Consider the following 16022-nt stretch of genomic DNA (forward strand, 5'->3'; position numbering starts at 1 on the left):
GCGTACAGCTTCTGTCATCAATCCTTTTGGTCGTAATCCAGATGCCTCGAGGCTTGAGGATGTTGCAGGGGAAGTTCCCAAGCTGCCATCTGAACGCAGCAATGTCGCCCCTCCGGGCAACCACCAGATGTATGAAGGGACAAATGGGGCACACATGCATGTTTCCGCAACTTTGCTCACTGGCACATGGCATCTGACGCACCCCTGCCTCAGAGAACTGGTTTGCAAAAACATCACGCAACCTTGAGCAGAAACATATCCAAGCTGAAACACCTTTTCTTTGCTAGAAATGCCCAAACACTGGGTCGGGACCCACAGGTGGGTCACAGGAGATTTTATTTAGGGTCTAAATATGCATCATTTCTTCCATAGTCCACAATTGCAGCCAATTTGTAACATTGAAAATAATATGAAAGGCTAGCGTGCATTCTGTTTGTTTACTGATGAGAGGAAATGAAAAGAGTGGCATAGCAACTCCACCTAATGCATTTATTTGGTCTCAAGTGTTTAAAGTGTGTGTATGTTTTCAATAACACATGCATAAAAAGCTGTGAGTTATCGAACGTGTATCTCTTTGAAATGGCTGGTTTACCTATTTAAAATAACATAAGGTGATGCGGAAATTGCAGAACAAATTTGCTCTACTCACAATTTATAGATAAGGCCTATTGCGAATAGGGTGCTGCAGGAATGAGTCCGAAAACAAGTTGTGTTTTTGCACTGTCTGTTCCTTCATCGCAAAGTCAACAGGTTAGATGTCAGAATTAATGTCTGTTGTTAACACAACTTAATAGATTTTAATGTCTTGTTCTACGATATAAAATACGTCAGTAGATACTCCTCTCGTTCATTTTGAAGCTTTTAAGTGTCTTAAAAAAGGCGGTTGCTAACAAGTGGCCAAATGAGACAACAAATCGCCATCATGCCGATGAGTCCACCTTTACAGCCCTGTTGTATGCTAACTGTGTTGTATTCATTTATAGCTAACGTCAGCTTTTCACTTCTCCCGAATGCATTTTTAAAAATCACAACAGTGGTGTTACTTTGAACAAAAAGTGTTGTATTATAATGAACTCGTATTTGCCACAGAGCTTATTATCTGGATTGATATGGAAAAATCACAATGGGCTCCTTGTCGAGGGAACCAGCGCGATGCTAACATCCGGGGGTCGGCCCTCCAAACATAACGTCATCCCTGCACTGCTGTGTCGGGTCACATTGGGGGGAAAAGGTTCGGAAAACACTACCCTGTACTGTCTGTGGTGGGGGGAAAAAAAGCGCCGGGGCCAGCGGAGTCGGGAGACAGGGACATCCATCTTGTGCACCAGAAAGGAAAAGTCAACCCTTTGACATATAGGTTTGTGGTTTTGGTGTGTTTTGGGTTTTTCTTTTTTCTCGATGGTTATAGGGTTAAAAGTTCAACAGCGCGAGAGACGTTCAGGAGAGGCATGTGACACAGAGGATACGGCCCAGTCCAGTCTGCTCTGCCATGACTCACCAGCGGCGTCCCGCAGCGAAGAGTAAGAGGCCAGGCAGTCGGGTGACTCACCGTGACCCCCGCCGAAAAAAACCCCCACGGAGTGAGTTCACTTTCTCTCAGCGAGAGCACCTATGACTCGCCCTGTTTTCTCTCTGAGCCATAACACGTCTAGCTCTGGGATGGTTTTACTAGTAGCGCTTGAGGGACATGGGTGGGACACACACACACACACACACAAGATTGACTGAGAACGAGCTGACGCTACAACCTCAGCCCCACATGAGAGTAAACGCAGACAGTGAGTGGGAGAGACGGAGTGGGAGGCGAAGAGAGAGGTCGAGCAAAAATCTGGCTACGGCCGGGAGGACGGAGGGGGAGGGGGAAAATTGCTGTCCTCTTGGGCATACGATGCATATATGAGCGTGGGCTTTCGGAGAGACAGGCGGGCGGGGGGTCCTGGTAAAGTTAAAACAAACACGAAGCGGAGGAGCGCGGAGATGTATACGAGCGACGGGAGAAAGAGACACACACGTGAAGGGGGGGGGCGAGTGACACTCCCGAGTGGAGTGGAGTATATGTTACATAGGCCCGATCCAGACCCTTGTGCTATTTATTATCCTGCAGCATGTAAGACCCCTGCATAGAACCTGTTTTGGCCACCCTGTTAACCGTGGCGTCATTCTTTGCCAGCGTTTTGTAGAAAGCTGTAATAGCAACAGTCTCCTCTTGCTCCACTATGTCCAAATAATTCACTAATGAGAGCTTGACTCCAGGGGGTCTGTGTGTGTGTGTGTGTGTCTGTGTGTGTGTGTGTGTGTGTGTGTGTGTGTGTGTGGAGGGGGGGGGGGGGGCACTTATTCAAACCATGTGTTTTTGGCAGGGCAAAAAGACTTCTAAGCAGAATTAAAGATAAATTGAGGAAGGAAAGAAAAAAACTCATCCTCTTGAGCTCCACCCTTCCTCCTATTTCTTAATTCCCCGCACACAGTTCAGACGTTGAGTTCCTCCGTAAGCCTGCGTATTTTGACGTTAGTCCCTTTGAGTCAGGGGGATTGCTCACATCGCACGGCGGCGTTGCTAAAGCCTCTCCCTCCATGCGCCAAAGGATCCTCCCGCTGATGAAAATCGACATCCTGAAAATGACACGTTGTGTTCATCGAAGCTGTTTGCGCTACAGGGGAGTGAGGAGTTTTGGAAATGTCATGTACTTGGAAAAAGAAAAGCGTGATGCATACCTGCCTGAAAGGTCTGCTGGCCTTACCTTTTTCCACATCCCCCCCCCCCCGTCTGTTTACTCCTGTGTTTCTTGGACTTGTAACCAGGGTGGTTAGTGAGGACTGGAGGAGGGTATCGAACGCAATCCTGTTTATATTTTGTTGAGGGTCTGTTGACATTACTCCTAGGCCTGTTTTAAGTATACATTCAGGTTGTTGCCTTCAGTGCCAGCAAGTCGGCCGCAGTGAAAGTCCTGTTGGGCAGATATGGTTTATAAGAACCTGATAATATCTGATTCCAGATGAACTAAATGTGTGGGTTTTTGCTTTGTTTGTCTCTTAGAATTCTTCTCTAACTTTTGCATTTAACACATTTCAGACACTATTATTATTATACACTATCGTTATTCAATGGGCTTTATGAAGGAAGTGACTGGGGCTCTTTGATGAGGTTAAAGTTATTTAAGTAACAGGCCTAAATAACAGTTATTTCTATGCCTGATTATAATTAATTATATATGTAAAAAATAACAACAAATTATATATATGTATTATATATAATGTATTTATTATAATTTTGTATCTTTTTTTTTTCCTATGCATAAAAACCTTTATAAAAAAAAAAAATTCAACAAATATTTAAATTATCTGTCTAAGATGCGTCTCCCCCATCCTTCATCATCAACACCCTTTTTTTTCATTTCAGCACTTCCATAACAAAATCCCATCATATTTGTAGAACCAATGGTTTGTACGTACTGACATGTGGCTCTCTGTTTAGAAAATGTTTCCAGTCCGGCCGGCAGTTTTGACTCAGGGGCTATAACACAATAAGGAGTCGCGTTAGCCACCGAAACCACGGCTCCATATCTGAGCGTAAGCCCACACACACAGCCTGAATGGAATCAATTCTTGACGATGGAAATGTGAAGCAGACTATAGGAGGTTGTGTGTGTGTTTTTTTTTTTTTCATTTTACAGCTCATACCCAGCAGTCTCCCCCGGATCGACTGGCACCACAGCCTTGTTAAAGGAAATTTAGAAAATGACCAACTAAACAGATAATTACAATAAATAAAAACAAATTACTGTGGGAAGTGAAAGCAGCCCAGATTCTTCAAAACAAACTAGATTTGGATGAAAAATGATTTTTGCAGAGGAGCTCGGCATCTGGCACGAGTCAGACCGTATTTGGCATTTCTATTTATCATGATAATGAAACATCTCTCCTTTTTCTCATTTTCCTTTTGTTTTCACTGCTTCTGTGTCGTCGGTCAGGATTTTTCCTTCCACTGTCCTCACCCAATCCTCCACACACACACACACACACACACACACATACACACACACACACACACACACACACACACACACACACACACACACACACACATCTCTCCCACTTTGCCATCACTCCCTCACCCATATCTCCTTTGTCTCCTTTTGAGTGTTTGATGTGCGCTGGGCACGAGAACAAGGGGATCAGATGCACACCCCAAACAGGAAATGAGAAAATTCAAGCAAATAGGCCCACGTCTGTGCGCCTCGGAGACAGAATGACAGAAACTCGCGGGGAAGGAATGCAGATAGATAGAGCAAGGGCAGACGGCGGAGGAAGTGAGATAGACACAGTGAATCAAGGGGCTGTCAATGATGGAGGGTGAAAAGGTTGTTACATACCGTGTCTGTGAGCGGGAGGAAAGAGGGAGTTGGAGGAACACCCCTAGTGTAATATTTATAAACAGTGCCCACCCTAGATGCGGCTCCATCGCCCCTTTGATATCAGCCGTCCTCCTGAGACCATCGAGGGTTCAAAAACGTCCATCTAAGTGGAGACACCGCAAGTAATGAGTTTAAACAGCTTTCACTAGTACTGTAGGTATCGCCATGAAACCCCAGTTGATTACTTACATTAAGACAATCATTTGTTACAAGTTTTCTGAGATTTAATGTTTAAATATGCAAATGAGGTGGTATCTTATGGAATATGTGCTAATTTGCATACATCTCAACACTGGATAAAGCCAGGTTCAAAATTCTCATTTTGTTGACATGTTAGGGTCAAAGTCTTTTACAGAGGGAATTCTGGATAACTCTTACATTGGAATACATGTTGTGTAAATCAGGCTATGAGATACATGAACAAACCCTTCTGTAAAGTCCTTCAGAATATAGATAGTTTTGGTGTATGTAAGAGAAAAACTCATTCAGATAAAACGGCCTTTGAAGATATGTTGTGTAAAAACACATTCATTTTGAAGACACTACAGATGGATAGGGTAAACAACTAATATATTCCAACATGAAACTTCTCCAGTTGATGCATATTAATATAGACATTATTATATTTTTGCATTACAAAGTTGCAGAAGTGTGTTTTTAAATATGCAAATGAGACGTTATCTAATGCTAACTTCTAGTGAACTTAGGAGAAATCTACAGAAGTAATAAAATAAACACCTGAATATGCATTTTGGATGTTTTCTTTCTCGTCTGAAAGAAGACATGTTATGGAAGCAAAATTACCCAAAATCTCAAAATTGACCAGTGCATTAAAAACAATGTTTTTTGCCTGGGTCCAGCCTGTTGTCATTCCCAGGGCATCAAATACCGATGCTTTGTCCCGCCCCTCTGTGTCTGATACCCACGCACAACACACCCTCTGGCTTCCGTATGAGACGAACCGGCGTTTTCAATAATCACATTATAAACCCATCTGCGTCATTATTAGATTATTAGACACAGAGCAAACGCTCAGGGAGTGTGATGACTTGACCTCAGGACTGAAAGAAAACCAACAAACACAGAACTTTCAGCCAATTTAGAAGTCACGTTAGTGATGTTTGTGACATGTTTTCTGCACTTATGTTACGTTGTTTATGTTGAACTTAGTTTCCGTAGTTATTTGAAGCCCAACCATGATGTTTTTCCTAAATCTAACTGAAGGGTTCTGTTGCCCAAACCCAGGTAAGTGTTTGAATGTTTGAATTCCCAATGTTAACCACATGTTTACTGCGTTACTAAGTGATGTCAAGGGGTCCTACAAAGCATCAGTATGTGACAAGTTGGAATGAGAACGTGTTGGTCTCTCCTTAGCTGCACACGTGATCTCGTCCCAGTCCTTTTCAGGGGACTGTGGAGGACACCGACAACTCACATGGGAGTCAGACAGAGCAGCATTTGTTTGCTCCTTCTACCTGGAGGTCACACCAGCTTTTGCGACAGCACCCGCATCACACCCACATCCCACAGTCGTACTGATGTGCCAGACGGCGACCCTCTAGTAGCCGAGCTCGTAAACAAGAAAAGAGCCAGAGGATTATCTATCTATCAAAGGCGACAGCGGCGCACACAAGCGGAGCCCTTCTCATCTGGCGGTGCGGTCACGTTGTTTCCGCGGCAGTTAAGAAACGGCAGCGACGACATGTTGCGGTGGGTAGTTTATTTTACATCGCGGGGACGCCGCTCCTACTGTTTATGAGAAACCATCACACATGGTCAATCTTTCCCACAGAGAGGAATCCGCATCATGAGTGACTCAGGATGTCTGGGGTGCAAACACGCACTCTGACCATTAGATGACTGTGGGACTTGAAAGGAAAAGGAAGGCTTCCGCGGAGCTCTGCAAAGCAAGGTGGTAATACAGAACCGACTCCAGGCTCTCGCAAACCGAGGCCCGAATTGTCCCCGAGGGGCGTGAATAGCTGAGGGTCTGATGTGGCCAGACGGCAAAGAACAAGCGAGCAAAGCGGAAGACAGACAACCGTGTCACAGGTGTTCAAGACAAACTGTAAATATCAGTCGGCGGAGCGACATTACTTATAATAGTGGGCGCACGCAAACTGGAACACAGATGCTTCTTGAGTCTCTAATGAGACACTAAAGCTTTTGGCATGTCAATACCAGCAGCGGAGCACAAACACAGACTCAGAAACCGTGTCTGAAAATATCCAGTCACACATACAGGCAAGCCATCCAGGATGTTGAGGGGGGTTGGGGGGAGCTTCCTCTTCCTGTTGCTCTTTCTGTTGGACTTTCCTGTCAGTTAGCATTAACTACTGACAGACCTTTGGGTGCCTTCCAGACTCATCCCTGAGCCTTTCTTCTTCTTTCTTTTTTTTTTTTTTATCTCTAGGGAGTATGATTCCTTACTGTAAAGTATTAGTTCACATCCTGTACACTTGGGTGGCCGGGCAGAGGAGGCAGCATAAATTCTAGGTATACTCTCTGGAGCAGACGGTGTCTTTGGCACCGCTGCGCAGAGACCAGCGGGCATATCTGAGAGAAAAAACAAGGACCACACTCGGCAGTGCAGCCACAGGAGTTTACAGGTGGCGTGATCCAATAAAATCAGCCCCAGGTAACGTCTTCTAAAACTCTCATTGGACGCCAGTTGAGCTGATCAAATTCAGTTTTTCAAATATGTCGTTATGACTCAGCAGTGCCAGAGGACTGTGGAGACCTTTGAAGTCTGGGTTCTGTTATACCTGGCCACCCATATTTCTTTTTAATGCCAGTGTGTTTTTACGTACACTGTAGCTGTGCCCATGTGTGAGTGTAGTATGCCACAGGTGCTGTTGAGTCTAATAAGATTTGTTTGGTCATTTAAAGTGGAGGCCGGAGGAGGTGTCGGCAAAGAAAGAAGACCAACATCAAGACGTGATGAGGAAAATGAGCATGATGCAAAGCAGTGGTGGAAAAAGAATTAAGAAAATTTACTTTCAGTAATTAAAAGTAGCAAATCCACAATGTCAAAATATTCCACAACAAGTCCTGCATTCAACTGATCTATCGAAAGCTAAAGTCGTCCTTGATTGGTCGTTATACTGTGCTATACAAATAATATATGGTAGGCTATTTGATCAGTAGAACTGGTGCATTCATGAGATGAAGATGGTTTAACTTTGGTCAAAGTTTTAGGTCAAATCTGCAAAGTAACCCGTAACTTATACTATGTATGATACAAAATGTAGTGGGCATCAGAAAAGAAGTGGCCTAGATTAATAAAGCATACAACTGAAAAACCCATCTTAAGTAAAGATACTTCAAAATTATAAATTATTATCCAACACTAGTTAAAAGTGCAAAATAGCTGGAAAAGAACATAATAGATGTAGTTCAAAAGTAGTGAATACTAGAACGGCTTGTGTGCCACATGTACTGTACATATCGCGCGTGTTTCAGTGTGTTCTCATATGCATGTATCATGTGATTGTGATTATTGCGTGTGAGAGTGCAGTGAATGGGAGGAGAGATGAGGGAGGATTGCATAAACCAAACACATAAACTCACCCTGCTGCCTGCTCCCAAAGTGCCCTGATCACAGGAAATGGGTGTAAAGGAATGACTCAGCTTGCTTTGACCCCCCCCCCCAGGGGTGCTTTAATTAGAAAAGCAACCCGTTTGTTATTTCTTCGTCTCCAACACCCAGCCTATCGCTCTCTCTCTCGCCGTCCGTGCCTCTCAAAACGAGTGCATCCCAAGTTTGGTGATGACTCATAGCTTTCTCCTCCACCCATCACTCTTGTGCACTCTCCCTGTCTCTCTCTCTCTCTCTCTCTCTCGCTCTCTCAACTGGCCTAGATTCCACCTTCAATGCAGCGGCGTAAAAAAACAAACAAACAAACAGCTGTTACACAGATGTGTGCCCTTATCGTACCTGCTCAGGTGTGTCTGACACACAGAACACTCGCAAACGTGCTCAAAACACCACGCTCCAACTTTGGTAGCATCATGCTGAAGCGTTTATGTTTCCACCGAGGCTCAGTTGCTTAAGGCTAACACACACACACACACACACACACACACATTCGTGCACCCAGTGCTCATGCACGTACGCAAACACTCGCACAGTGCTTCAAAGGATGGCGTGTCGTAAACAGAGGGACTGGGAAGGAGGAATGTGTTGTTCATTGGGGAATTCAGGGCCGGTGGGGAGAGGAAAGAGGGGCGGGGGCACGCTGACCTAATGTCCCTCCGAATGGAGGCAACGGAGGGAGCAGGCCCGCCGAGCCGTTCTCTCTGCTGTGGTAACCTCTGCACGCCCATCGGTACTGCCGAGAGCCCCACCGACACAGGGGGCCGCAGATCACGGCCGACTAATCTAAAGCAGACGCCGTACCAAGCCAACACCTCCCTAACCTCCCATTTATCCAATAAGCAGAGTCCGGTTACCATGTGATTACGGACAACACGTGTAGGTGTGTGTGTGTGTGTGTGTGTGTGTGTGCACTCACGGAGCAGGAAGATGATAATTCTTCCTGTCCACTGTGTCAGTTTAACGCCGGTGTGTGTGATTTGTGACTTTAGTCACACCTCTCTTGATTGGAGTCAGCAGCATTGCCCCTGCTTTACTATGTGTGTGTGTGTGTCTGTGCGTGTCTGTGCGTGTGTGTGTGGACGATGGAGCCAGTAGGATGAGTGATGGAGTGTGATTGAACTTTAAGTTTGCTCCCACTGGTGAGGGTCACAGCCTCAGCTCAACCGAGCTCTCTGAGGAGTTTATGAAGAGTTGAAGCCCCGCCCCGTCTCCCAGCATGCCTCTGTTCCACTGGCTTCTGTAACTGCACGGAGTCCAAAACCATTCACTCTTCTCTATAAACTACATAGCGTGCCATAGTATAGTGTTTTTTACAATGAATCATACCATGAACTGTTATGTACAGTGTTTTTCATTCATATAATTCATTTTTTGTCCACAAAATGATTGTTTTGAGTTAAAAACCCAAATATATTCACTTTACTGTAACATAAAAGAAAGGAAATCAGCAAATCCTCACAAATTATATTCTGCATTTTTTGCTTGGAAACTTGACTATTGATCGATTATCAAAGTAGTTGCTGGTACATTTTCTGTTGAACAATTAATCGTTTAATCAACTGATCCTTTCAACTCTCTCATTTGAAAAGTGTCACTCACAGTGACAAACCCACTAAGGATAATCTCTGTGGCTCTACGAAGCCTTTCAGCAGATTTTAGCTCATTGTTTCGGTTTCACTGACCCTGTGTCCAGCAGTAGAGCCAGCTAGCTGTTTTCAGCAAACTAAAGCCCCTTTACCACTGAACAAAAAACCCCACTAACATCTGGCTTTTGTCTTCAGTGGGAAAGGTTACAATTGGCATTCGTTTACGGGACAACTGACTCTGCAGTAGTAGCCAGTTTCGATCAGCAGTGATAGAAACATGACACACATTTTTGCCCCTTCTCATGTGCGATGCTATGTGATGCTCGTTAAAGAATATATTTGATATATAAAATCAACAGGGATTTGAACAATTATTATAACGTATTAACATACAAAACATACATTTCATTTTCTTACATTAAAGCTACCATAGTCCAGTAATTATACTTTCTGATCATTCAAAAACATGACAGAAACAACTAATATCCCATCTCCACACCCCATCTTACCCTATCTGGCTCCTCTCTCCCCTAACGAGGTCCTCAACCTTGTTACATCTAACCGCCCCACCACGTGCTCCCTTGACCCGATCCCTTCCCCTCTTCTTCAGTCTATTGCGACTGAACTCCTTCCTTTCCTCACCCACCTCATCAACACATCTCTTGTTTCAGGATGCTTTCCCACGGCCTTCAAGACCGCCAGAGTCACCCCCCTTCTGACGAAACCATTGCTCGACCCCTCTGATGTCAAGAACTTCAGACCGGTTTCTCTTCTACCCTTTCTATCCAAAACACTTGAACGTGCTGTCTTTAACCAACTGTCTTCCTATCTCCACCAAAACAGCCTTTTGGACCCCCACCAGTCCAGGTTCAAAGTGGGTCACTCGACAGAGACGGCCCTCCTTGCGGTGACAGAGTCGCTTCACGCCGATCAGAGGAGAGAGAGCTAACTCTCTCTCCTCTGTCCTGATTCTCCTGGACTTGTCTGCGGCGTTTGACACTGTGAACCATCAAATCCTCCTCTCCACCCTCGAGGGGATGGGCGTCTCAGGCTCTGCACTCTCCCTGTTTGCATCCTACCTGACGGGTCGATCCTACCAGGTGACCTGGAGGGGGGCCTTGTCGGAACCACGCATGCTGACTACGGGGGTTCCGCAAGGTTCAGTCCTGGGCCCCCTTCTCTTCTCGCTCTACACAACATCTCTAGGTTCTGTTATTTGCTCGCATGACTTCTCCTACCATTGTTATGCCGATGACACCCAGCTGGTCTTGTCATTTCCCCCCGGTGACACCCAAGTGGAGACGCGCATCGCTGCGTGTTTGGCTGACATCTCGAAGTGGATGACGACACACCACCTCAAGCTCAACCTAGACAAAACTGAGCTACTGTTCCTCCCGGGGAAGGGTTGCCCGCACCGGGACCTGTCCATCACCATTGATGATACCGTGGTGACGCCAAATCGGACTGCGAGGAACCTGGGTGTGACCCTGGATGACAAACTGTCATTCTCGGCAAACATTTCATCCATTACACGCTCCTGCAGATTCCTGCTCTACAACATCAGGAGGATTCGTCCCTTCCTGACTGACGAGACGGTGCAGGTTCTCATCCAGGCTCTTGTCATCTCCCGCCTGGACTACTACTTGCTGGAGCCCTGGCGTCAGCCATCAGACCTCTGGAGCTTGTCCAGAAAGCTGCAGCTCGCCTGGTGTTCAATCGCCCCAAGTTCTCCCACACAACTTCCTTTCTCCGTTCTCTACACTGGCTACCTGTAAGAGCTCGCATCCAGTTTAAGACTCTGGTGCTAGCCTACAGGGCAGTGAAAAGTACAGCTCCTTCGTATCTCCAGGCCATGGTCAAGCCTTACACCCCCGCCCGACCACTTCGCTCTGCTGCCTCGGGGCGATTGGTTGCCCCGTCGCTCAGAGGTCCCTGCGGCCGATCGACCCGGTCACGGCTGTTTTCTGTCCTGGCCCCACAGTGGTGGAATGAACTTCCCACTGACGTCAGGACAGCAGAGTCGCTGCCCATCTTTCGGCGCAGGCTGAAAACCCACCTCTTCAGGAAGTGCTACCCTGAGCCTTCCACTTAGCACTTATTGTATTCATACTAGCTTGTTGCACTTATTGTATTCGTTTTACTTATAGCACTAACTGTTTTTCTTGTTTCTGCACTGTACTTTGGCTCTGAGTTATGCTCTGCTTCATGCTCTTAGATGCTTGTTTTCGAAAAGGAAATGTACTTATGACTTCTGGTGACTAGTAGTTCTTTTGATTACCAATGTTGAATGCACTTATTGTAAGTCGCTTTGGATAAAAGCGTCTGCTAAATGACTGTAATGTAATGTAATGTAATAAAAACCTTTTCTGTTATTCTTTCCATTATTCCAACAATTGACAGAGTTAGATGGGAAAAGAAACAGTCATTTTACCAGCTGAAACACACTTCATTCAAACAAAATCAAACTCATCAAAACCGTCTTTGTTAGTCTTTCCACTGTTCCAACAATCACCAACTCTGGTTTGAGAGTTTCAAAGAGAGACTGAATAAGTAAACGGATATAAAAAGAAGTAACCGCTGTAACAGTTTCACTGTTTACTCACCCTGTTTTCCGGCGAGTTCATGACGTTGAACATGACACACCAGACCAAAAAATAGAAAGGCATACACGTCTACTGGCAATCTGCAGAAGTCCATTGCCTATTTTTAGCAGACTTTCCTGTGTTTAAAAAACCCACATATATACGTGTTAATTTAGGTGGGAAAAGGGTTATAACATAGATGAACCCACTGGACACGCTACTGACCAGCAGAAAAAGGTTGAAGTCAAACATCTGGCTGAACAGCAATTGGTGGAGAACAAAAACAGAGCTAACAGGAGAGTGAACTTACTGTATATAAAGGTCATCTGTGTGTCAACTTGGTATCGTCAAGTGAAAGAAACAAAAACAATTGATGCACATTTTAAATTGTTTTTGTGTTTAAAAGAAACCCTCAGAAATATGTTTTTTTAGAAAAGACTGTTGAAATAAAACCCTTTCTGATAATCTCACTGAGTCACACGTGTGAGATCAAACTGCTCTTCAGGGGCTGCGTCTCCTCTGGGTGTCTTCATGGCTAATGTTGACTTTTCAGACCCCAGAGTCAGATCCCCTCCTCTGTTTGTTACCCAGGGACATGGTAGCTGTTTATAGGGGCAGATTTGTCCCTCCGTCTCCGCAGAGACAGAGAGCTGAGGAGGAAGGAAACGGAGGGGCGGTACCGTGAGAAGGAACCAGTGCAGAAGTGTAATTGGTACCTTTCCTTTTTTAGAAAACGCTTTCTTACTTACCGAGGTCCAGCAAATGAGTCAGACATGCTTTATAAGCACACTCAGACACTCTCATATGGTTTATCATACTTTCCCTTTGTAGTTTTCACTTTGAAGAGGATTTGAGTTTCTTCCCTTTGTCTTTGATCCTCTGCGTATTAAGCTATGATGCTAGCTACTGGTTTGTGTGCGTGACAAAAGAGCCATCTGGTGAAAATAAAGAGAGATTTTAATTTTCTGAATATGTTATCTGTTGTAGACATTAGTGCTAAAAGGTTTCAGCTAAATGGCGAGCAGAGGTGTGTGGTCTTTCACTCCCCATTCATTCACTCCCCTTCATCTGTTTTCTTCCCCTATCACTTGCCTTGTTTAGTTCAGGCGATAACTCCAACGGGCCCAGGAGTCTTCAAAGAGCCGGCGAGGGGGGGGGGGGGAGAAAAGAGAGAAAAGGAGAGACGGAGCAAGAGCTGACTCAGACTTTGATAAACATCTTGGCTTAAACTGCAGGTGTGAAGTAAGGGACTCGGAGGTGAGGGCAAGACAGGTGGAGAGGGGTAAAATACCTGTATACTCACCGCAAACCTTTTGCATATTCAGCAGTTCAGCCTTCACACGGAACATCCAAGAGTTTAGTTTACGGGTATCACAATCAAACAATAGTGCATAAAACGATTCAGTGAGATATGATATGATGTGTGAATGAGGGAAATTCTCATACTTCTATCTTTGTGGGGACCATTTGCAGAAACTTGACAGTGAGGACTTTTCCACCGGTCCCCAGTTCTTCAAAGGGCTGTTTGAATTATGAGTGTCTGTGTGTGTGTGTGTGCATGTTTTAATGATAAGCATATGAGGGAACTTATTGCAATATCTACCTAAATTAAAATAGAGAAATAAAGTAATGTAAACTACAACTATCACAAATCCTTTGCGTGAAAGGAAACTCAAGACTACAATTGAATTGTTATAAAATTGAAAATGGCTATGATATTACTTCCGAACTCACTAATATAAATTCTAATGTGGTTAAATAAAATAAGGCACATCCAAATGAAAAAATAAATAAAACTGCAATGAACAGAACGTAGAAAACAAGTAGAAAAAGTTGTATAAATTAGAATTATTTATTTCAGTTTAGACTTCTTCTATCAATAGATATATTGCCCGACAATATAAACTTTACAATTAATGTTTTTTTAAGAAAATTTATGAATTAAAGCAATACCACAAAATTACCATTTGTATATTCATTACTCATCCTGCTTTAGCTTGAATTCTTGAAGAATACTTTGTTTTTCTCTCATGTCTCATGTCAAAGAATCCAAAAAATAATTAAACTAATTTAAGTAAATGGCGGTCGCATTTAACAACAACTAAACTATATTGAAATGAAACGGCAGCCGGCAATCACAATTTTAATTCAAAAGAATACAATAAAAACAATAATAACTTAACACTGGGAGTCGGAAGGTACGTTTGTTGATGTGTGAGTATTTGTGTGTGTGTATATGCACAGATTCAGCACCTGGAGCAACAATGGCTTTGAGCAGCTGTGGTGTTTGGGAAGCCGAGCTGAGCAGCAGCACGACACCGGAGTGTTATTAAGGTCGCAGTCAACTCCGTCTGAGTCCACAGGAATAACACCAGGTCGCTTCAGTGCTCCACTTATAATGACCAGTTGTTGCGAAACAGAGCAGTGGATATATAATTGCAAATGTCACAGATGTTGTAATAAGGCCAAACCCAAAATAGCATTTCGGGACTGGCGGCGTGGCGAATCAGCTTACATTTAGCATCATCACTTTTCATGACCTTGTAAAAGCACCACAAAGAGAAAAAAAATGTTTCAGGCAGCATTGACAACATGAAACAGAGCCTTTCATTTTTTTGCAGATAAAAGAAAACGAATCACAAGCACATGGATGCAATTAAAGGGCCAATTATGTCAAAATTGTCTAACTCGCACAGATGAAGTGCAATAACATTTTTCCGGTTACTCATGCAGTCGTATAAACTCGGCACGTGGATCGCGTTAGTGATAAAAGAACACCTGCTTGACCTTGAAATGCTGCAGGCATCCGTCTTTGCTCTTCCCTCTTGCGTAACACTCGTACATGGTACGATGGATTCAAGCACCCCCCTCTTGACGGATGGAGCAGTTTCTGGGATGTGCTTCAGGAGGTGTCAGCAGTTTGTTTCAGTCCCATAAAAAGCCCAGAGGGCTCGAGAGGAAGCAGCTGCTGAGAAATGAACATCAGTTAGGAAGACAAGCCTGCTTGAGTTTTGACTTTCCTCCGGGACTGTTCCATTAACACCGCGATAGATTTATGAGCCTCTTGACATTCATACTCTTTGTTTGCCCGTTACAAGGAAAGTAAAGCAGGTGGAAGAGCGGACATTTTTAGAAACTCATTTTTAATGATCTTGTCTCCTCCAACAAAACTCATGTTTTGCTTGTTTGGGTTGGGTAATGATCCTGTTTTCTTTCAGAGAAAAACAAAAAAAACAAACACCTTTTAACATTCAAACTACATCTCGCCTGCCAAGATAAAAGGGTACATATTGTGCCTCGGCACCATTAAAAATCGAGACCTGGCAAGAGATCTGTGTGGATCATTTTGAGAGGTGAGACAAGAGGGGATTCAATTATGTTGATCATGTTTCAGTTCACTTTGTTTATGTGCCTTTGGAGAGCACTTTCCTAAACAAGCGCCTCTCTGTGTTGGCTCACGGAGAGAAAAATTCTTTTGCTTTCCAGAGGAACCCTGGGTAACATGACCACCTTTGGAACAAGATAGCACAGATCACTGTCACCTTGTTAGCGAGCGCACGCATCTCCCGCACCGCAAAGCTTATGTAAGGTATTCGGCGTAGACGTGCTTGAGCCGTGGCTGTGTGTGTCAGTGGGTTCAGTGTTTTTCATGTGCATGTGTACAGTGTGTGTGTTTAATTTTCCATGCAGTCACTGCCCTTAAGTCTGAGACTTACTAACGGGTCTGGGCCTGCTCTCCTCACTCCCAATTCAGCCTCGTGGGCTGCCAGTAATCCCTTGAGTACTGAGGGAGAGGGGTGGGGCTGGCAGGGTGGGGGTGGACGAGGTGCTCGGAGATAGT

Source organism: Cebidichthys violaceus, unplaced genomic scaffold (assembly GCF_023349555.1).
Source record: "Cebidichthys violaceus isolate CVI_PGR_0920_01 unplaced genomic scaffold, fCebVio1.0.p SCAF_1, whole genome shotgun sequence".
Classification (NCBI taxonomy): Eukaryota; Metazoa; Chordata; class Actinopteri; order Perciformes; family Stichaeidae; genus Cebidichthys; species Cebidichthys violaceus.